This window comes from Anser anser (assembly GCF_964211835.1).
Source record: "Anser anser genome assembly, chromosome: 3".
Lineage (NCBI taxonomy): Eukaryota > Metazoa > Chordata > Aves > Anseriformes > Anatidae > Anser > Anser anser.
Genome location: NC_139722.1, coordinates 115320465 through 115343404, shown reverse-complemented (window position 1 = coordinate 115343404; position 22940 = coordinate 115320465). Strand labels below are relative to the sequence as shown.

Genomic DNA, 22940 nt, shown 5'->3' with positions numbered 1-22940 from the left:
GCCTGGAAATACGGTGTAATCAAAGCTACAGGATAGAGTTGAGCTCAATGTGTCTTAAGAGAAACATTGCTTGTAAATTACAACTTGCAAGCCTATGATACCCTCCTAGTAAGGCCGGGGCTGTCGGAAGCTGGATAAGGGATGTGTGGGTAGAGAGGGGCCCAGCAAAGAAGGAAAGTGGCTGGTGCCTTGCTGTGGGCTTCTTCCTATGGTGTGCTCATCCTTAAACCTCCAGATGGCACGTCTCCATCGCTGTCTTCTGTTGAGTGATACCACTGGATTGGTCTTCTTCCTGCTGTCATGTTGATATGCCAGAATAAGTGTCCTTCTGCTGTGATGGTGAAGCACAGCATTTTGCAGAAGGACAGTCTTGCTGAGCAGAGCTCAGTAAATGGTTTTCCCCCTTCATTTACATCCCAGAGCTGCGTAGCTCTTGCTCTCCAAAAGGCAGACTCTTTCCTTACTTCTGCCCTGACATCCCATCTGGTTAGCCAGCCGCGCTGTTGTCCTGATGAGACAGATCCATTCTTTAGCTATGGATACCTCAACTGTTGTTATTCCTGACTGTTCCAGTTTTTTATTATTATTCCTCCAAAGGGGATTACAATTAGGTATTGAATGGATCCTGTGTCAGTAAAGAAGGAGATGTATTTATGTACAGAATAAATACCGCTTTGCCCAAGTAATAAATCAATGGAACAGTCAGTGTGTGAGTAAGGGTGTGGGTGAGTGATTAATGCCAGGAGCTTAGGGAGCCATTAGGATCATGAGTGCTAACCTTAGGTGACTGATTGACATTCACTAATCATAAGCGGTCAGTTCAATTTCCATAGAATTTATTTGAGCTGACTGGGGGGAAAATGGTGTAAAGCAGTCATTTTTCTTTGTGTAGAATTTTCATAAGGAAAATCGAAGAACCATGGTGTAGATTGTATAGAGCTCTATAGGAAACGGTCTTGTTAGTTACTCTGCTTGGGAAATTTCCAAAAACATTTGTTGCATCTGAAGTTATTGGAAAGGCCAGTCTCCATCCTGCATAAGCCCCATCCACATTAAATGTTCAGTACTTTATTAGCGTTACTCTAAGCGTTTTTATAGTGCTCTGTGGTTTGTTTTTGTGACCTACCTGTGCTATAGATTTTTGGCATATTTTTTAGTCCACATGTGTCAATAAAATGACTAATCTAGGCAGCGTGGTCATACTTTAGTCAGGATCATTAATTACTCCGAAAAACACTCCCATGATAAGGGTGACAAATAACAATTGCTTCATAGTTAGGCATGGAATATGTGTGATAGCCACTTACGTAGGTAAAGAGTTTAACATGTAGCTGAGAATAATTATAGTGTATGGTGTAATTGCAATGTAGTTAAGATGCATGGGTTTCTAGTATGGAAAGTACTTAATATATCAAGTGGCAATAATAGATGAATCATTCACTAGCTTTCCAGTTTCATTTCTGATACTGTTTCACGACCCAGAGTTCACAATGTTGTCACCACTCAGTGCCTCAGGCACAGCTTCGCAGTATGCTGATCTGCTTAAATACAAGTTCTATAAAACAATAAAACATAAAGACACACAGGGTTCATTGGTATTTTCAGCAATGTTGATATATTCAAAGTGATTTGGGTGCTTGTGATAAAATAGTCGTGTGAATCTAGGAGTAAAAATCCCAGGTTTTTTTTTTTTGAAAGTATCTACTAAAGACTGTGCCTTGTAAATGTAATTGCTTTGTAGTTGATTTTAACTTATGATAAGGTGCAATCATGTGGGGTGGAAGAGAAATAGCCCATCTGCTTTCAGATTTCTTCAAGTATGTTGTATTTCTATATATAATGGCACAACATCTACCTGTAATTTTTATAGAAGATAGTCATGAGGTGGTTTCCATTCTAGGTGGGTTCAAAATGTAAGCTTAATGCTTGCAGCTAGCAAAAATAAACAAATATTCATGCACAAAACCAATTTTGTGCAAGTGTGAAGGAAAAAGAATCCCGTTCTCCTTTGAGGCAGAGTACTCAGGCTGGAAAAGCAGTGGGACCCTCCGTGTGCACAAGGCAGTAGGGTTAGAGCCTGGTGGTGTTGCTGGTGGGGAAGCCCTTCTGCCAGCTGTCTCTGCAGGTTGCCAGCATTGCTGCAACGGCAGAGGGGTATGGCCCAGCTTCTCCTGAGGCAGCTCCCTCCAGCTGAGCTTGACCTGAAGTCAAACACTGAAGTTTCCTCCTGGAAGCTGGAGAGTTAGGTCCTGTGTAAATTAAGGCAGAGGTACAAAGCTTGGGGCAGGAGGGTGAATGTGTGAGGGAGCCCACCAATTTCTAGCTTTCCCTGAATTGTAAGTACCTAGGTAAATATCCTGTCCTATTTGTAGTCATGTGGAAGCACCCTCTAGCCACTCTTCATTGTTCTGGAGACATTTTATAAACAAGCAATTGATACCTGTTTGGCTGCCGGCAGCTGTCTTTAGAGTGTTACAAAAATAATCAATTTATGCCAGTTTGAATTTGAACATGCTGAATTTAGAGTGGAAGGGCTCTGAATAATCAAGCAAATTAGAACCAAGACTGATTAGAAAACAGATGAGCAGAGAGCATTTGGATCTGATTGCTCAAAGAGCAGAGATCAGATTGATAATATTGTGCTACAGAAAAAGAGGAGTTAGAATAATAACGGAATTGAAATCTTGCCAAACGAATCCATCTTCACAACTTTTGACAGCATCTCTAGTGAGCAGGAGCAGCTCAGTGCCCCGGGACTAGCAACGCGCGTTTGCGGAGGCAGGCTGAGAAGGGGAGCTGTGGAGGGAGCTCTGGCTGGCATCGCAGCTGGGTGCACCAGCAACCTTGTGCTGGAAGGAGGATGCGCACAGCATCAGTGGTAAGCTGCTGTTGCATTTGGGATGATGGCATGGAGCGCCCTTGGTTTTGACTTCTGTCTTTGCAGGTACAAAATCAGTAACTTTAGTCTGTTTTTCTGAAGCTTATTCAGACTGTTAGGTTTCTGGACAGTACCACCACATTCCTTCTGGGCCCGCACTATATAAATCTTCAAGAGCTATTAGTGGAGCTGTGCACTAATTCAGTAGTTGCTGAAAGAAAAATGGAACGGGAATATTGTAACTCTCTGCTGATCTAACTGGACACGAGCAAATACATTCCATTCCCTTGAAATCCTCATGAATTTCCTAATTTATTTGGGTACGACAGTGCGTTTTAGTCTCCAAACATCACAAGAGTTGACCTTTATATACCAAATAGGCACTTCAGTAATTTTTCCCCTTATTTTTCACAGCACGTTGTCGTTTGTTGTTGAAAGTCCTTTAAACTTACCTTACTTGGAAACTCAAGAACTGCCTTCAATGCAAGAAATTATAAAAGTATTTAAGAGCATAGTTATTTTTAATTTACAGATGGGAGTTGGAAGTGAGAGGTCAGTTCTTAATTAAGAATTCCTTAATAGATTTTTTTGGGGGTGGGGGGGGAGTTATATGTATTGATTAAATATAATATAGGAAGTGGCCAACATATACTTTTGATTCCTTTTAATTGAAATACTGCAGTATACTTACTTTCAAAGATGTATTAAGAGCTTTTTCTATGCCTCTTGTCTCTGCCTCAAGGAATTTGGACATTCAGTTGTAGCTCCCCAAATGGTAAATTGTGGTTTAAATGTCCTAAAAAGCCACAAATGGTGTGTAGTGCCACAAAGGGAAGAGGTTCCCGTTTCAGAGGCTGTAGGCTGCTGCTATACCAGCTCTTTCTCTGAGGTTTATCTGTAAACCTTAGAAAAGTAGTGGTAAATACGTATTTATGTACATTGAGAAGATGGGAAATGTTGGGAAGCCCGTTAAGTTCACCCTCGTCAGCCCTGGGTACACGGAGAAGGCAGTGTGGGGACCACCTCATCCTGCTGCTGCAGATCTAGTACGCAGTGCAGCACTGGGATCCTGAAAGCTGGAGTCCATCCTGAAAATTCATTTGTTCTTAGAGCGTATTTCTCTGGCTTTCCTCCTTCGCAATTACTGTCCCAGGCAAATGTTGTTTAAGAGATTACAGAAAATGATTTTTGTTTTCTGTAGTCTTTAGCTGTGTTTGCTTGTGTCCTGGGGATGCTGTAGCAGTTCTCACGGCTGTGTATATATGGGTCCTATGGCTGTAAAACCATAACATTGTCAGGGCGGGTGCAGCACTGAAACTCTGTTCTTACTGGAGAGACTTCGGATTGGTGCCATCTTCTCTAGTTGTCTGTTTACTGGATGAACCCTGTGTTTTCTTTAAAGGGTCTGATTTTTATAGGCTAATCATCCACATGGAAATTGCCTCTTTTTTTTTTTTTTGAATAACCTTAGTATTGTAGAATTGTAATTTGAGTTTTATCTGCTGTTATGCTTGGAATAGAAACAAAGGCCATCTGCTTCTAGCTCTTTAGTAGATATCCATCATTTCACTGGCAATTTTGTTCAATATGCTCTCTGCTGATGTTTTTCATCTCACTAAAATTCTTTGAAAAGCACAAAATCAGTATGATTTCTTGCCTCAGAAACAGCAATGAAAAGCACTACATAATAAAGGAAAATAAATAAGTTTAAGGCAATTAAGCAAGATGGAAAAACAAAGAAAAACTGAACGATGTAGTCAATATGGTAACTTGAAAAAGTGTAACTGCAATTCAGAGCTGTATGTGGCTTAGGGTAAGATATTTGAAAGTCGGCATTCATTAGGTTGAAAGATTTGTGATTTCTGTGACTGAAAACTGCAAAATAACAAGGAAGACCTCTTCCTATACTTACCTCCTCAGAGCTACTAAAGGCACTTTCTGCTCTGCATATGTTGCTATCAGGTCATAGCTATTCGAAGTGCCAGCACTTTCCCGGGTTGGTAATAGCACTTTGGTATTGGAAAGCATTTCTTTGCCCTCTATTTCAGCCATTCTGTTGGCATTGCTTTCTGTGGCCATTTTTTAAGAGTTGTTGTAATCACTCCCATGTCTTCTCACCTCCAGTTCCTCCTGCAGGTCCCCATGGCTGGTTTCCTGTAAGCTTACCTGGAAATTGTGTGTGTGCTCCTCAGCTGAGTATCATAGGGCCTCACCTGCTGACAGCCCTGGGGAGAAAGAGTGGAGTTTCAACAAGATAACAAAAACCCACCCCACTGCCATGACACTCACCACTCTGTCAATGCCTTGCAGCCTGCAAAGCCTTGGGCCATTTGTCTGTCCTCTCTGCTAACATTAGACTGGCTTGGAGACCTCTCTGCCATGCTGGGGTAAGCCCACGAGTCCCTCCAGCGTCGGCGGGAGGAGATCCCTGCACGACTATGCCAACGCAGAGGCTCGCCTGCCAGCTTCCAATCTCTCGCTGCAGAACAAAGTAGCTCTGCAATTAATGGATTGGGATGCAAATCAATTTTCCTGTCCAGTGAGAAGTTTTGGTCTTTTTTTTTTCCCTTCAGGCTCCCACATTTTCGGCTATCCTGAATTCCAGCAAAAAGCTGGCATCTTTAATTGTGTCATAAATTGAAAAGAAAAATGAAGAATGTAGACAGGATCAGTTGGTTATTGTTAGCATTTTGCGTCCCTAGGTCTCCAGCACCACTTCTAATGGAGCATTTCTAAACAAAATTAATTTCAGATGTCAAAAGAAAAAAATCTAATTTCAGAGTTCTGTTAAACAGGGTTGGAACTTTGTATTTGGCACACACATGCAAAAACAACAGTAAGAGCAGACGTGAATGTGCTGTTCTGAAGTGACAGATTGTGTTCAGTTTAAAACGATGCACGGTTACACTCTTTGCATGTCTGTTAACAGCCCGCTCCTGAGCTCTGGTACGTACAAAAGAGTAAGTACCGGGGCATGGCTGTGGGGTTGCCGGTGAGGATTTGGCTGGGCCCAGGCGAGCAATGCACGTTGCCCAGGGCCAGCTGCTTGCCTGCTTCTAACAACATTTTCAGATCTCCTTTTTTGCCTTGAGGGGAATTAAAATTCCACTTCTCCTTCTTCCTCTGTTAAAGAACTAATTGCTGCTCTCTCTGTCGAAATCTGTCTGGGGTCAGGCTGCCCTGGCAGGAGGAGAGGCTCAGCCTGGGGCCTCTCCCTCCCAGCTGCCTGTCAGTTGCAGGAAGCTGCGCCCCTCTCCTGCCTTCCCTTCTGAGCTGCCAATCCACAGCTCCCTGCAGGACGGTGGAGGATGTTCAGTCATGGCAGGACTTAAAACAACTCGGTGGCGCTTCTCCCTCCCCGCACTGACTATAGAATGAGTCAAACTGGTTATTTTCAGTATCTGACATTGGGTGAATGAATGCCTCCGAGCCCAATTCTCTTCATCTGCATTAAGTCATTCATATTGTGGGGTTTGCTTTTTTTTTTTTTTTTAAATAAATAAGACGTGGAAATAAAATGGTATCAGGTTAGAGTGGCATGGATATGACCCTAATCTGCATGGCTGGAAATGACAAGGCACTGGTTTTCAAACGTTTTAATACTTGTATGTACTTTTATGCTGCAGTATTTTAATATAGCAGTAATTTAAGGCTAAATTTATTTTTGTTATGCCTTGTAGCAATAATTAAAGTTACAAAGTGGTTTCTCTTAAAATTCCATGTTTTTGAACACCCCAAACTTTCACTGTTACTGTAGCTTTGGTTATAGCTCAAAAATAGGAAGCTGATATTCTTGGGTTTTGTTACTTAGTTTTATGAAAAATAAAACTTGGCTTATTTTGAATCATGACCATCATAATAATTACGCTTTGTATTAACACTTTATAGAATAAAATTGCAGACTTTGTATTCTCACCCCTGACACAGACCAGATAATTTTAAACCTCCAGATCTGACAGAGACATGTCCTGTCTGCGTCTTAAGCCAGTGCATGCTGGCAGAGCTCCTGAGAGCCATGGAATGCCTCCTCCAGGATCTGCACTTGAGTGATGCTCCTAAGCAGTGTGTACGGCTCCCCCGGTATTTGTCTCCACGGACTTATCCTGCTCTCTGGAATGGTTTGGGGTTGCTGCTGGCAAACCTTGCCTGGGTTGAATTGCTTTTTCCTGCATTTCTTGTCTGTATATTTGCTGTTCTTAACCTTCTGTGGAAAGGCAGCTTCTTCAGTTAGTCACTTTGTGGTAGTGAGAAGCCTGGCGGAAGGATGAGAATTTCAAGGTCCTGCTGCATTTCAGACTTACTTATATACCAATCTGGGGGGTTGACAGCTAGGAAGAATGATGCAATACTGCATATTCCGTGTTTTGAGAGTTGCTCCAATGTTTATGAATAAACAAAGTTTGGTTTTTTTGTTTGTTTTTAAAAACAGATGGAAAGGCTTTTTGAATAACTTCAGTGGTGGTCCAAAATTAATTGTAGCTGGTTCATCCTTCTTTTATTCTGGCTGCAGAGCGGATTTATCTTTTAGATGTTTCTGGCAGGCTTGTTCCACTTCTTGTTAAAAAGATTCATTGCATGAGTAGAGAAAGAAGAAATCTTCAAATGGCATCTTTGAACTAGGCAGACAATAAAATTAAAATTCTAAATGGTTGGTGTGAAGTTTGAAGTGTCCCTTGAACAGAAGACTAGAGATGGTCACATCCTTTATAGAAGAAGCTTTTCTTGTAGGCTGGCTTTTCTGCTTTTTCTGCTTAGGTTTCCATGCAGCTATCTCATTGTATAATTGCTGCCAGTAAATGTGATTTTTTTATTATTATTTTTATTTTTGGGATCTAACAGCCATTTCTACGTGTTTTGTGCCCTTCTCTACCTCTTAAAACTCTTGCCTGTATTTCAATATCTATATTTACAGGGAGGCTTAGTGTCCTTTCTTTCCTTTACCCCTTAATAGTAAATACTGGCTTAAAGTTTAGATCTAATTGCTTAAATCACTGGCATCATCTTGAGAATCTCTCCAACATACATAAAGGTGATCAGAACTGCACTGCTTTATCTAATGCACAGCGAAAGCAGTCCCTGTGATGTTTCTGGGATGGAGCTATCCTGTGAGTCCCTATAGCTCACTACATATACACACAAAGGCTCAATAGTGATAATGATGCGCATGTACTGCAGGGCTCTTCCAGCAATTATTTCTGGCAAAAGCATTCTCTGGCTCTTTTAGTGGCCCAAAATAACGTTTCATGGCTGTTTTTCTCTTCAATTGTGGCTTTTCTCCCTTGCTTGCTGCTCTGGGCTTCCCCTGAGCTGAAAAGCTACAGGTGCTCCTGCTGCATAGCGCGTGGGGAGGCTCATCGACTGGGCACAGTACCAATTTGGCAGCAGCTTGGAGGCTGGTGTCTGTCTTTGTGTTCTCTCCACCATTAAATGACATCATCTGACTCACAAAATCAGCAAATGCTTCAGCATTAGGGTCTGCAGCTTTGCCAGCAACCATGTAGTGGGCTGGGGGAGCACCTGGGAGTACAATCTGAAAAGCTGTTCTGTGTAGTCCACTATGACTGCTTTCCTGGTCCCTCCTCACCACATCTCCAGCATGTGTAAGGTGTAACTGTGAATTGCCTCGGGACACTTCCCTGTGTTTGGTCGCTAGTTTTGCAACAGGTCTGAGAAGCAACTCATTCCTTTATGACACTAATTCTTGTCTACGGTCTCAGCTCTAGTTAATGCACATCTTTATTTTCTTGTATGAGAACGATTATCCGCTTTGCAATCAATTTTTCCATGCTTTGTAGTTTAAGATCATCTGTATGTTTCAATAAACAATTTGCTTTGACTTCCAGTTCATTAGTAAAATATTGTGTCAGTCAATGTGACAGTGGACACTGCTGTATCTGTTCTTCCTACTTAAGAGTTCATATCCATTTTTTCCTTTTTAATTAAAAATCTCCAAATGCTTTGTCTACAACATTAATATATTGATCAGGTATCATTTTCACCTTCAGATTTTGTGTTCATAGGCAGCTGCTTAAATTCTAGTCAAATCAAGAGCATCTTTCTTCCCTCCCTCCCCTCTGCCCCATCTAGCAAATTATTTGGTAAAGAATACAATTCAGAGGAAAGAAATAACTTGGACTGTTGCCACAGTTGCTTCTCTTTGAACTTCTGTCACTCAGGATTGAGTGGAACGCTTCCACAAATATCTACTGATACCGATTTATTTTTACAAAAATGTTCAGCTTTTTGCCAAATACTCACAAGAGGGGCTCTGGCTGGAACACAGGTTCACGGAAGAGGCGTTAGAGGTGGAAGTATCCATGGAAACCAACTTTACTGCAGATGTTCAGATATTCTTCAGTCATCCCAACCAGAGGGAGAGAACAGGACTGTAACCTAACCTGTATTTGCAGATTCGCAGCTAAGAAGCGTGGCTTTAGCTCTGTTTGATGCCAGTCTCAAAGCAAACTACTGGCAGACCTAACAGGTTATCTGCTCAGGACAAGTACCGTCAGATAATTGTGGCAAACTAATAGATCCGGTACCCTGTTTTGTCTTTGTAGGAAAAAGACTAAACTCTTCTGAAAGGTTTTGTTGTCTTATCTTCAGCTCAATTTCCTCCTGTTTTGTGCTTTTTGTGGAAGCAGCTGTATTAAATCCTTTCATTAACCTCCAGCTTCTTTCCTGCTCTTGAATCTGTGTTAATCCATAGCGATGACTGCAGCCAAACCCTGCTTGCCTGATTCAGTTGAGCAGTTCCACTTGAATGTCATAGATGGCATTAGATGGACAAATACAGGAGAAAGAAGCAGGATTCAACTACTCGGCACACTTCTCGTAACCCAGCCTTCAAGTTATTCTTCCTGAATTTAAATGTAAGATACAGATCTTTCAGTGTTGCGGGTTTGTTTGTTTTTCCCTTTCTAGTTTTATGCTGATACTTAGTGTCTAAACCAGTTTGTAAAGGTCTAGCAGCTTGCCAGGTGCCTCTTAAAGCATGCTCTCCTGCAGTGAGCTTGCCAGCATACAGACAATTTCAAGCTCCAATTTGCAAATCCAATTCTGCTGTCCTACTTGAAGCTCTGGCCCTGAGTACCAGATCTCGCTGGCTTTTATTTCCTGGCATTTTAAAATTCTTAGGAGGAGACGATTCTTCAAATCTGGTCAAAAACTAAACTCTTAATCTAACTCGTGGTTATTGGTGTCATTGCTTTTCGAAATGAACCTAACTTGGAGTAGGTGGAGACTTTACAAGTTGATTAAAAGCTGGGGAAGAGAAAGGTGAGCTACCAGCAGAACGGCTGGCCTGCTGGCCACCCCTCATCCCATTCTCTGGTTTATTCCCTGGTTCTGTAGCCAAAACAACTATTTATGAAGTTATTATTTTTCATAAGTTTTAACCAGGCAGCTTGTAACTATAGATACAGGAGCAGAAGATGTTCTCTGTATTGAGGAATGTCAAGGTAACTAATGACTCTTTAAACTGCAGTTCGTAAAGACATCAAACACATTAAAGGCTTCTCGGATGATTCCTGTTGTTTTTCCCCAATTCCTGTCTTGCTTGCATCGTTCCCTGGTTCAATTCTGTGCACAAGTCATACGATGTGTGTTTGTTACACAGTACTGGTTACAGGCTGAGCAAAGAGTTCAGCAGTGGACTCCCATGGTGTCACCAGCGAGCAGCATCAGACTTCCTTAATTGCTTGTGGGTCGCGTCCCAGGAGCCACGTTGGGTTCGGTTGCTTCGAGCCACACGCTCCTCTAGAATGCAACAGTGACGTTCTTGCCAATTACAGTTGTTCCCTGTAAATGGGGCTGTGGAAATTAATGGGGTTTGCCTGACAACAGGTCAAGGAGCTTTTTAACATTATTCCTTCAGTTTAACCTACTGCCTAGATAATGCTGGAAATCAATTCTTTAGAGAGGAAATCTGCATTGTGTTTTATTCTATGGCAATTGGATCACGCACTCTGCAATAACAAATAAAGCTTCATGTCTTCATAGTTATTTACTGAATGAATCTTCATTGTGCCAAAAGCATTTCTATGATATGGTACAAGTCTTAACGCAGTATTCACCACTGAATCCTTTGCTTCATGTTTAAAAACAAAGCAAATTGTTACAAGTTTGTCATGGGTTAGTATTTACCATGCAGGCTCTTTTGTTCCTTGGTTAATGTTTGGATAAACATACAAAACACAAACTGGTCTGCTTGGGTTCCAAAACAAAAAATCTACACCCTGTTAAAATCAGTTAATATTAAGGGGTTTTTGTTTAATTTACAGTTCTTAAAACATAACCTCAGGCTCTTTATGTCAGAACTGAACAATTTTTTTTCTATCAAAGAAGTCTATCTCCCCCTCAAAATTATTTTCATTTAACTTTTGAAGCAAAATTAGTTTGGAGATGATCAATTACGACTTTTTAATATTACTCTGAGACTACTGTAATCTCATAATTGTCTTCCATAGGGATGTCCCTGTAGGCCCTGATCATTCAGCTGCTGAATGATGTGCTCATTTTGACGTTAGGCATGAAATACATTCCTGGGACTTCAGTGAGATTAAAAAAATGTCAACTGTGAGCAACAGGGGAGTGCTGCACCTTCCTGAGCAGTTAGTGTTGAAAAGGAGTGGTATTCCCTCCAGGCACGGACCGGATCAGTGCGTTACAAACAGCCATGCTGAGCTGTGTGGATTTATGTTGGAGCATATAGGGGCTTGGCACATGGTGGAACCCAGGACATGGGAAGAATGGGGGAAGCTGACTGCAGAGCATTAGAAATTCGTGTTAAATGTCATGAATAATTAGACAGATCCCTCAAGGACTGCATTTAGTCAGCTATAGAAATTGTTTCTAGATAATTCACAACAGTTCTAGTTTTGTTGGTATTCCTATAATCTGGGGGGATTTTGAGCAAGCAATTTACTTATAAAGGACTGAGAAGTGTTGTCACTAGTCAACATGTTTTAATAATTATTAAAGTAGATAATAATCTTTTTTGTTTGTTGTGTTAACAGATCTCACCCTTTCAATTAGTTGGGCGTGAGCCGAGTGTCTCTTGGCAGAAAGAATGAAGCTCTTTGGTTTGGGTTGCTCATCAGCAGCTCAAGAGAGGACAGAGAATGATGGCAGAAAGGAAGTCTGTGAGGGGCAGGGACTTTTCCTTCCTGTCGTCTGTAACTGGTGTTATTGGCAGTCTTTTTTTTCTTTGTCTCTAGCTGCAGTTTCAGAACTTTTTAACATCATTAGCTAGGGGTAACTCTCTAACCTGCATTTACTTGAGGTTTGCTACTGCTCCATTAGGCAGAAGAAAAACTCATGCCCAAAAGCTGTATCTGCCAGTCTGATGGAGATTCACCCTCTCCCTACGAGCATGTTCATAACAGGAGAAAATTGATTAAAGAGATTTGTTCATGGGGAAAAATCCATTCTGCTTCTTTGGAAAGCAACTACAAAGATGCATGTTTAATTTACTTAATGCCTGAGGCTAAAGCAAAGGACAGCCAAATCAGATATCAGTCACTCTGACCTGAGAGGGTACTGTCTGAGGTGACCTTAGGAATCATTCTTTTAGGGAAAATCATGTGCAGTATCCGTAAAGGGATGGACAGGGGGATGCTGAAGATAGTGACTGCTAAGACCAGACACAAAAAATTGCTCGATTGCTTTAATAAAGCTTATACATTACACCATCTTGAGCCTCATCTGCTAGCATTTTTGTGGCTTTTCTGATGTCATTAAAAATAAATGTCATGTCCTGCAATGCGTATCTCTTGGGCACATGCTCAACACCAACTGCAAATGCCATGCTTTGCACCACACCTGCCTCCAGACCGTGTGCTTTACAAGCAAGTGCTGTCTGCAGGTACCTGTACAGCCACTGCTTGCATGCTGCATGGCAAGCTTTTATGATCATAATTTTACCAGATTTGCTACTGCTCCAGGAGTGTATCTGCTCTTCTAGAGAATTCATAAACATTACTTCATTTCTTTTGTCTTGACTCTTTTCTCTTACATTCATCCTACCGTAAGAGAGGCTCTTCCTAGTGAATCCACGTGATTTGTGGAAGTCAATAGACAAAATGGCTTTACTGAAGAACTATACTGTGCAGCAGATAGGAGCATGCTGACTTCTGAATCATTTATCAGAGCATTAATCAGCCATGCAATAGTTTCCTATTGCAAGCTCAGCCTCTGTCATCCTGAAATATTGAAACCGAGGAAATTTAAATACTCTGCAAATATATGCTTGGTCATGGGGAAAAAATGAAAAATGCCAACCTGTGATTAATGACAAGGAAGGCATTTTGACGGTGCACAGCCAAGTGTGTGATGCTCTTGTCCTGAGCTTTGTGTGTTTTGGCTCAGTTGCGCTTTCTGGGAATGAGCTGGGAGCTGTTAGCGATGCCCTGTGTTGGAGGGACTTGGTGGTTCATCACATTCCATTTCCTCCTGCCACAGGCTCCTACATCAATGGGCTGCTTTTTAAAAGCAGTTCATGGGTGGGATTGAGGTGGTTCTGGAGTTGAGTGGGTCGTTGGGTTGGTTTGGGGTTTTGGGTGGGGTGGGGGGGTGTCATATTATAGCCCCTCCTGGGAGGCCATCTCACAGTCTGCCCACTGCAGCGGTTGGGAGCATTCAGTCTTGGGAAGTTTTGTAGCTACTTGTTTAGCTTGTGGAGTTGTTTCTGTCCTTGGGGCTTACCTCGGTCACACAGCAGCATTCTCATTCCCTTTTTTTTTTGTCTAATCAAGGCAAAGTCTCTGTTCCCAATTTCCGTCTGTTCCCCAGTTATTCCAGTAGTCCTTTTCAAGCCAGTTTTAGTTTCAGACTTCTATACAGCTCTGGTAGCCTTTCAGTGTTTCAAATGAGGTAATTAAGCCCTTGTTACAGCAGCTTGAATGTTGAAAGCAATTCTCATAGACTTCCAATCTCCTTTTTTGTCACTGTATTAACAATCTGAAGTCAGCCTGAGACCACCTCGGTTGTTCTTCAACTTGTTTTCCATTTTATGGGCTTGCATCAGAAAATTTTGCTACTTCCAGAGCCTGAGCTCACATCTCACTGTTGAGTTTTATCCCATGCTGCTCTCCATCATTTGTAAGCTTGAGTTTGCATTAGGAAAATTGGCAGTTGACAAATACTGCTCGTAAGTGGGTTGAGAGCGGTTCAGAGAGTACTTTTTTAATAATTCAGGATTTATATATATATATATATATATGTATATTCGTATTTTATTTCGAAAAATATTTTCTGTATGTAAAGTCTCCTTTCCAAATTAATGTAGGAACAATCATGTTTTGTCTTCCACCCTGCAAATCAACTGAAGTTTAAGTAAGGTAAATGTCCCAGCAGTTTCTCTAGTAATGAAGATAAGTCAGTTACTTGGCCTGTAGTTATTTACTCCTTGAACAGACTCTTTAGGACTTACTTGCTTGAACAGATTGAAGAAAAGTATACAACAAATTATTCTAGGCAGTATTGCATAAGGTGCTTAACAAAAGGGGGGGGGGGGGGGGATTGTGGTGTGTCTTCCTTTTTGTTTATTTTGTCTGGTTTTGGTGGTGGGTGGCTTTTCGTTTGTTTTTGTTCAGGGTTTGTTGGGGTTGTGAGGGTTTTGTTTGGTTTGTTTTGACTGGGTTAGTGTGTTCAAAACTAAATGTTTTCTACACTTCAGCACTCTGGTGGGGATGAACTTTTTACAAATCTCAATGATAACCCTGAATTCTGTAACTATGTTTAATCAAGTACTTGGAGATTGCCTCATGAGCTCGGAGTATTTACATGTTCAAGGTTTGGCTTTGTTGCCTTTCATCCAGCTTTACCTGGGTTCCTCATGGAATTCCCTCTGAGACAGAATTCTTCCAAGAATGTAGCCTGCAGATTGAAATCCAAAATTTGGTAGCTAGTGCTACAACTCAGACAGGGTCCCAAAAGAAAGTGATTCAAACTCAGATGCTACTGAGAAAACATCCTACGCTGCCACTGTGGCATGTGTCAGGAAAACTACATCACTGTTTTTAATAAGGGCCTCCCCTTTCCCCTTTCCCCTTTCCCCTTTCCCCTTTCCCCTTTCCCCTTTCCCCTTTCCCCTTTCCCCTTTCCCCTTTCCCCTTTCCCCTTTCCCCTTTCCCCTTTCCCCTTTCCCCTTTCCCCTTTCCCCTTCCCTTCAAATTATTTCCCAACTTGATTTCACGTCAAAAAGATACAGGACTAAACAGACTATGGGGAGAACAAAATCCTAGTATTTGTCAGCTAGTTAAGAAAAAACAATATACACATTGATATGGCTGTTGAGATCTTGATTCTACTTCAGCTAAACGAGATTAATATTGGAAGAAATAAATTCATCCACTTTTGTAGGCAAAATTGGTAGGGGGAGCTGAACTTGTACAGCTCCCATAATCCAGCAGTTGAGGTTCTGTTTACATAAATGAGCTGTAGATAAAACAGCAGCAAACCGTATACTCCTGTTTCGTCTTTGGTTCAGCATAGATGTTGCAGGTGATAACTTCAAATTTAATTTCCAGGTGTGCTGTACAGCCAACAGAGTACAGAAGGGATAACAAGAACTTTGCACTCAAGCAAAACCTTTTATGGACTATCTGATTTAATATAGAAGAGAAAATAAAATTTCTTCCTAGGTTCTGTATTGGTATAAATAGACATAACTGACTTCTGCAGGCTGTTCTTATTAGAATCCATCTCAGAGATTTTTCTCTTGAACTTTATTTGTTACAGGTACTTTTTAATTCAAACTGTGCCTCTATTAAAAATAATTTTAAAAAAGCAAGGGAAGTAAGGGATGTTTCTGTTGTGCTGGGCAAGAAAAAATCTACAGCAAACACATTCTCTTCCAAAACTCATCTATTCTAAAATTAGGGGTAATTAACTTTATTTTTTCTAAGAGAAGAGTATTGTGGAAAAATTCAGCATTTAAAATTTGTTCTTTATTTTTTCTGGGGAAGGATGGGAAATATTATTATAGGTATCGCATAATACCCCCTCCCTCCCCCCTCATCTCAAAGGTCTCCCACAGCTTCCCTATAATGTAATTTAATTCTTTTCCTCCTCTGTTATCTGTTGTTCTGTCTGTCACTTGTCCATTTCTAATTACCCACCTTACTGGGAATTGACCGGTACCCAGCTCCTGAGAGGAGCAATGGCAAAACTGGAAAACATGGCCCCAAGGCTGGTGATAGAAGCAGGGCGAAGGAGAAGCAGCCGTGCTTCCCCGCAGTACGAGCTCCCGCTGAAGTGCTGGTTGTGCTGGTTGTGCGATGCCTAAAGGCACTTTAAGAAAGAAGGCGTGCCTGGATGATGACACTGCAAAGACTTAGTACAATTACGTGTAACTGGATCACGAAGCCCAGTATAATTTGGGTCCTGTCATTATAACAAGTGGTTATTAATTTCAAATGACTTAGACCAGTGATCACTGAGTTGTGTTAATTGCAATAAGACTCTGGGCGAGGAAGGCCTCTGCATCCACAAGTATACGTTACTCTGAGCTGTAGCTTTTTAAACAAGAACAACCAAAACAGGAGCCGGGTCCTATGCTGGGATTGAAAAGGTAGGCATTTTACAGCGATTTTTGCAAGCCAATTTTTTTTTTTTAATGGCCAAATACACTTCCTGATGTGTGAAAAGTCTGTTTTCAAGAGGTCCACATAATTCATTTCACTGTGCTGACAAATTAATGTCTTAGTGATAACAGTAAGTCTCAAAGCATAATTTAGCATCGTTAATACGACAAAATTGTCATGTATCCCACTTCCATCAAGCTTAAGCATGTAAATGGTGCCCTTGATGGTCTGTAACAACTGCTTGTTTCCTGGCAGAGGAAAACGCATTGCATTAACACGAAGAAATGGATCCTTTTTATTTATATATTTATTTTTACCCTAGTCAATATAGGCAGGATAATTAACATGCTGGGTAAAGTCTCGATGACCAATTAACTTCCTTTAAATGTCTTCTGGTAATTACTCCCCATGCAGCAATGCAAATATTAGATTAACTTTTAGGAGCAAATTTTATGGATCTTTTAGTGAGTAATTCAAGATTTAATAAATTGACCAAACCCTACCTGAAGCATCATAAAACCTCCAGACCATTTTCTGTCCCTTCTGCCCGAAGGCTGCAGTGCACGTGTCGGTGCCACTGCTGTGCCACTTGGAATTGGCAAGCAGCACCATTTGACATTGGGATGCATAGAAACCGGGGTGGGTGTTCTGATGCATCTGTGTGCCTTTCTGAAGACAGCAGGTTGGGTGATTTGTAGTGCTTCCACGTTGCATATATATCCAGACAGATAGTTCAGAAAATCACTCAAGGCCATTGAATTAATACCAGAATCAAACAACCTTTAAATTAATAGCGAGTAATTGGATGCATCGCAGATACTAATTAAATCTTTAAACAGAGCTGCACACACCTGCTTGCTGGTATCTGTCAGCCAGAGACAGCTTTCTGTATGCCTCTGGCTGACTCGCCGGCAGCACCATCTCCCAGACCAAAATTTGGCACGAGGCATCCTCCGTGTTCTAGACATCCCTCTGAGTTTCTCACGGCCTTTTCTTCTTGAGAGCCACCTTTGTGCATGCAAGCCAATTAGTTAGACTTTAAGATTTGTCTTTGTACATCATTAGTTTATAAATAAAAAGAAAAGGTTGATAAATTCAGTGATCCAGTACAGGGAGTAATAACATTTAAAGCAGTTGTGATTGTGTATTCTTAAAGCTCTTGACAACCGTGACCTACGTAAGGGACAGCTCTGTGGCTCAGGAAATAGATAACTGTTTTCCAACTAGTTAGATTAACGCAAAGGAAGAGTAAGTAGTTAATTATACCCTTGCAGAGAGACCAAGTTCCTGAACTGCCATCATGAAAGGCTGTACCATTGTGGGAGAGAGATCTGCAAATCCTATTTAATACAGCTCCTAATTCATACAGTTGAGCCAGATGTTTAGACTTCTGAGAAATCCCTCTTCAGCTCTGTATTTACTCATTCAGTTGCTCAGTGGCACACAATTATTTCCATGTACATTAACTCTTGTATTTATGGGAACCTAATTTAGGGAGCTGCAAGAAGTAGAGGACCTGAGCTCTGCCTGGGAGTGGATGTTGACCTTCACAGTAGGAAAATTAGCAAATAAGCATTGATTGAGTGAAATACAGTTTTTCATAACAAGTGATTCTAGATTTAGGCTTCCAACTGACCAAAGGTGCTTAATCTCAATTACATAAATTCATATCTGTCCTACAAAGTATGCTTAGAGTGGCTAATACAAGATGCTATTGCAATGAGCTTTTTTAATGGCATTAAAATGGAAAACTTGACATGTTTCCAATTGCTGAGCTTAACAATTTGCCTAAATATCAAATTTGATTTAAATGATTTTAGTCATGTTAAAGACATGCATGAGAAATTCCAAATGAATGGCTGAAACCCAAATGACATGATATAGGGATGTGGCAAAAGCTGGACTTCGTAAAAGAAGTTAGCAGCGAATTAGTTTGGTGGTGAAGACTCGTCTCCCCTTCATTTTGGAAAGAAAACAACGGTTTTACATTTTTTAGGGAAAAATACATCAAGGGCCCTTCAGGAAGCAGCAAGATGCTCATGCTTAGGAGATGTTTGCCTGCCTGGTTCCAGTGAGGTGAGCAGCTTGTTCGCAGGGTTGTTTTATGGCCCCTGGGCTGGAGCCCAGAGCTGTACCAACAGTGTCCTGCCAGATCTCAGAGCAGAACATTGGTGGGTGATGCTCTGTTAGAAAAGTCTGTGGCTCTAGTGCTTTATGGGTTTGCGCTGTATTTTTAGATGACAGCACAAGCTGTCATTTTGGAAAGCACTGTATTGAATGACGTGAGGATGAATATAACAAACAAAAGAGGGGATATGCAAATTTTCCAGGGTATGCTTTGGGTTCAGTTTACCAATGGCGTGGAGATAAATGCATGAAAACAAGGAGCCTGCAGATTTGGCAAAGGAGTTGCAATGATTGCTGATTATTTGGTTGTCTTGTGTTGCCCATCTAATTCCTGCTAACCACAGTAATGTTTGTATGTGCATGGCTTCTCTGGACGTCTTTAAAAGTTCAGCTCCAGACCAGTAGATCCCAGAAGGTGAAATAATTGTGGTTATCGTGTTTCAGAGGTGTGAGATTGAATGGCCAGACCCAGGAGGGACACAACTACCATTTCAGAGCAAGGTTGGGCTCTGGCACTCACTGTCAGGAAACGGCAATGAATCACAGAATGGCAAGTGGTAAAAAGCTGTGCTTTGGACACTTTAAATGTAACATATGCCTGATCGGGGGTAACAGTACGGCAAGAAGAGAACATGGCTGTGATGGGCTGGTCTCTGAACTGTAGAGTGAACAGGAACCTTTCAAAATGTTGAACAGTAAGACTTTCAGTGTATTTATTAGGTCAATCCCTAACCTGTTGGGTTAGCAGCTCTGAAGCCTGTGAGTCTGACACTGATGGGCAGGCTGCGTGAGTGCTGCCTGCACCTCCCCTTCCCCGGACAAAGAGGGACCAACTTTCCTGTGGCACTCCCTTAACGCAGTGTGACCACTTCAAACAACAAGCTGGGTGTTTGCATGCAAAGTAAACGCTCTGAAGCGGATCAGAGGAGCTACACCAGGGCAAAGTAACATATTTCACAGAGAACTGGAACAGTAAAATTGTATTTAGTTGGAGCATCTGACTACCAGATGGTAAGGAATAAATTGAAGAATGTGAAAAACATGTGGATGTGGCAGGGGAGCTAGTTACCAGCAGGTGAAGTGTGGGACTTCTGTAGCGTGAACCATAATCTAGTCCCAAAACAGGGACAGTCGTGGCACTGCCAGGAATGCCAGGGGAGCAGCATTGTGTGGCCAGTGGAGCTGTCAGGGCCTTGTGCAGCTCCAGCAGCACTCAGGTTTGTGGGGCTGGCAGGGCTGTGGTAGGAAGGAATCTGGGCTTCCCTTTTGATACTCCTAATATATGTTCATATTGGCAGAGTCAGGAAAATAGTAGAGAAAGTCCTGTTGTAAGAGAGGTTCAAGCATGTACTTGCATAGCTCATTGAACCAGCTGACAGCTAGAGCTACACCCAGCTGCAGAAACAGCAGGGAGGCTGTGCAGCATGGTCAGCCCCAGGGGCTGGAGCACCCTCCTCTGAATCGGGACTGCTCTTTCAAAGGGGTTTTAAAAAGAAAAACAAACCAAAAAAATCAACAACAAAAACTGGGAGCTTAGAGTGTCATTAGATTTTCAGGTGGGAGATGTTCCTTCTTTTGTTCACTTCCAAGTAGCTCAGTCTTTTGGTGGCTTGCTCAATGGCCCAGCTGACCTAGTTAGACTAAATTGAGGTCTGATGGAACTGCAATGGATTTTAAACTGGAGGAATTCGTTTTTTTGCTTCTTGGAGATACTCTGTACTATTGGGGCTTAGAACAGCAGTACTGGTGACAACTTCTTGGCAAGTATATCTTTTTTTTTAACCTGATGAATGCACTTTTCACGTCTTATTCATCATCTTTTGTTTACCTGAAGAAGATGGAACATAGAGACATTTGCTGATTTTAGGTCTCCTTCTTTGATGGACTTCACAGGAATGAGAACAAGGAGAGTGGCTGTAATGTTTAGTTTGTGAACAGGTCATACCTTAGCCTCTAACTGTGCTTTTATTTATTAAAAGAAATTTACACGTGCACAAAGCAGATAGCTCTGCTTGCTGAGACGGGAGGCTGTGGAACTGGGCTGAGACAAGAAAAAGCTGTTAAAATCAAATCTGCATGTCTGTGGGGAATTATATTTTATAGTTAAAGATGTGAAAAATACATCCCTCAATTACAGATGTACGTACAGAGGACCTGCTACAACCTTTCAGAATGTTTAAGTGTCTGCTTTACAGAGTGGGTGAATAAGTCAGTGAATATTTTCTCTGTTCCTGATGTGCCTGCGAACTGCCTGTGTAACCGTTCATCACAGCTGTGTGCAGGAGGCCAACACAGTGTACTGCGCCATCCCTTGGAGAGCTCAGGGGATGGGGAATTACTAGAGCTGTTCTGCCTTCGGACATCCCAGAAGTTAACCGTGGGGTCTGGGTGACTTTTAATTTCCATTAGGATTAGTTAAGATTAATTGCAGTGTAAACTGGGGACTTGTAATTGACCATCTGTGTAATGTCACTGCCGTAAGAGGATTCGACTCAAACACTGCATGTTCAGCTCACAAGAGGAGGGAGGCAACTCTTCATATCATTAACCAAACTTCATTTTATTTCCTAGGTTTTCTTTTCACACACCCCCAAATGTAACCAACTATTACGGTTTACAAAGACCTTGCAGAGCAAGGGATACTCTTGTGCCAACTTCAGCATGGGCCTGGCATGTGCAATTGCACGGGGTCATGCAATGCTCAAAGCTTCCTCCCTTCAGCTCTCCTCATGCTTTGTGTGGTCTGGTGCAATTCAGTGAGCCCCCCAGCACCTGCACTGACAGCTCCTGCATATGTTTGGCGGACCGCTGTGTGTGAGGCACGTCTGTGAGCATGTTTGTGAGGTTCAGGGGGCTCTTGGCTTTCTGCAGAGCTAAAAAAGGCAAGCTTCTAGACTTGAGAAAACCTCTGGACAAGTAAACGTCCAGCATGCTGTGACAAGGAAATGCTCCTGAGAATGCACAGGGTTGAGTCCTGGAAGGGAGAAAGTTAAAATGACAACACTGGAAAATTGTAGATAATTGTAATAGGAAAAAGAAGTAGGAGAGATTATAGCCAGACTTAGGAAAAAAACTTTACTCTTGTGCTTTAAAGTGTGCCTATTATAAGGTATATCGTTAGTCACACTGGTTTGCATGAGACATAATCATATACATGAGGCTTTTATAGAGCATTTGTTCTTTGAAGTCTTCCTCGTATCAGAATTTTAAAAAATAAATAATTTTTAAAAAGTGCTAGATTTTCTTTTCCTTCCAGCATGGCAGCACATTACTGTCCTGTCCACCTTTTTACTTTTTACATCTTTTTTTTTTACTCACATCTGTGATGTTTTGCAAGCGTTTGGCTGAAGCCAATTAAATTAGTCTGGATTTATACCCACAGCAAGAGACTGTAGAACGAAAGCTGGAACATCGTAAGTGACCTCTTGTTTTCCAAACACAGGCCTCCCCTCCTAAGGGTAGGAGGGAGTGGGACCAGGTGGCCACTGAGGGCCTACCCAGCCAGAACTGCTGTGGGTCCCTGTTCCTTCCTACCTGCCATCAGGGCATTGCTGCTTCCAAAAGTCACATGCCTTTCCTGAGGGAGCCCTAGCAAATCTGACCTCATGTGCCACCACCTGCTTTTCTGGTAGTGGGTCACAGAGATCCAGAGGCTTCATTTTGCTTCTGCTCCAGGGATGTGTCTTTCTGAAAGCCTAGCTCGTGGCACAAACACCCGAGTTTGCACAGTTTGTACTACATTAGTGTTACTGTCCCTGGGCATGCCTGTGCACATCTGAAGAAGAAAGGGCAGAATAAGTCCTTTCATTAAAACAGGTCAGAAACATAAGTAAATTGTTCAAATTTAACCACAGCTTCTGTACATGATAGATATAAATTACAAAGATTCTTTCCTGCAGTTGTTTTCTTCAGTGAAACACTAAAAATATCTGTTGCATAAATTATCTTCAGGTACAGTGCAAGTTCTTTAATGATCTGCCTGTTGTCATAAATCAGGTACTCTGAAATCTAAGCAAAGTTAAACTCTCATTTGTTTGTTACCTAACTAACAGGAAAATGTAGTAGGAAAATGGTCACTTGCTCAAGGAAGCCTTAAAACTTAGCCCTAACTGGTTTATCACTTTGGGAACACGAAAAGGAGGAAAATCTTTTTGTTCCGATTTTGTCAGCCCTGGCATAAAACTTACTCTAGCTTTTATAAAAGTGTCTTAGCAATGATTGGCACCACACAAACAACCCTTCCTTGACCCTTGTGATAACAAGCACTGTTAGCAAGTTTCAACTGAAGATGGGGGCTTGAGGTGGGACCCCTGGCAGCCCGTGCCAAGCCTGGGAGCGTGGGAGAGCTG

At 41.7% G+C, this 22940-nt stretch overlaps 1 protein-coding gene and 1 long non-coding RNA gene across 12 annotated transcripts in view; one reads left to right on the top strand and one right to left on the bottom strand.

Annotated features, from left to right (window-relative positions):
- LOC310898026 (uncharacterized protein) overlaps positions 1 to 22940 on the top strand; it is a gene marked incomplete at its 5' end in the record, with an annotated part of 223633 nt that overhangs the window by 139818 nt on the left and 60875 nt on the right. The window lies entirely within an intron of this gene.
- LOC310898037 lies at positions 6349 to 13402 on the bottom strand. Its single transcript, XR_014582906.1, has 2 exons — positions 9137 to 13402; positions 6349 to 7494 (listed from the first exon to the last, which is right to left on the bottom strand). It is a non-coding gene; the product is annotated as an uncharacterized lncRNA (long non-coding RNA).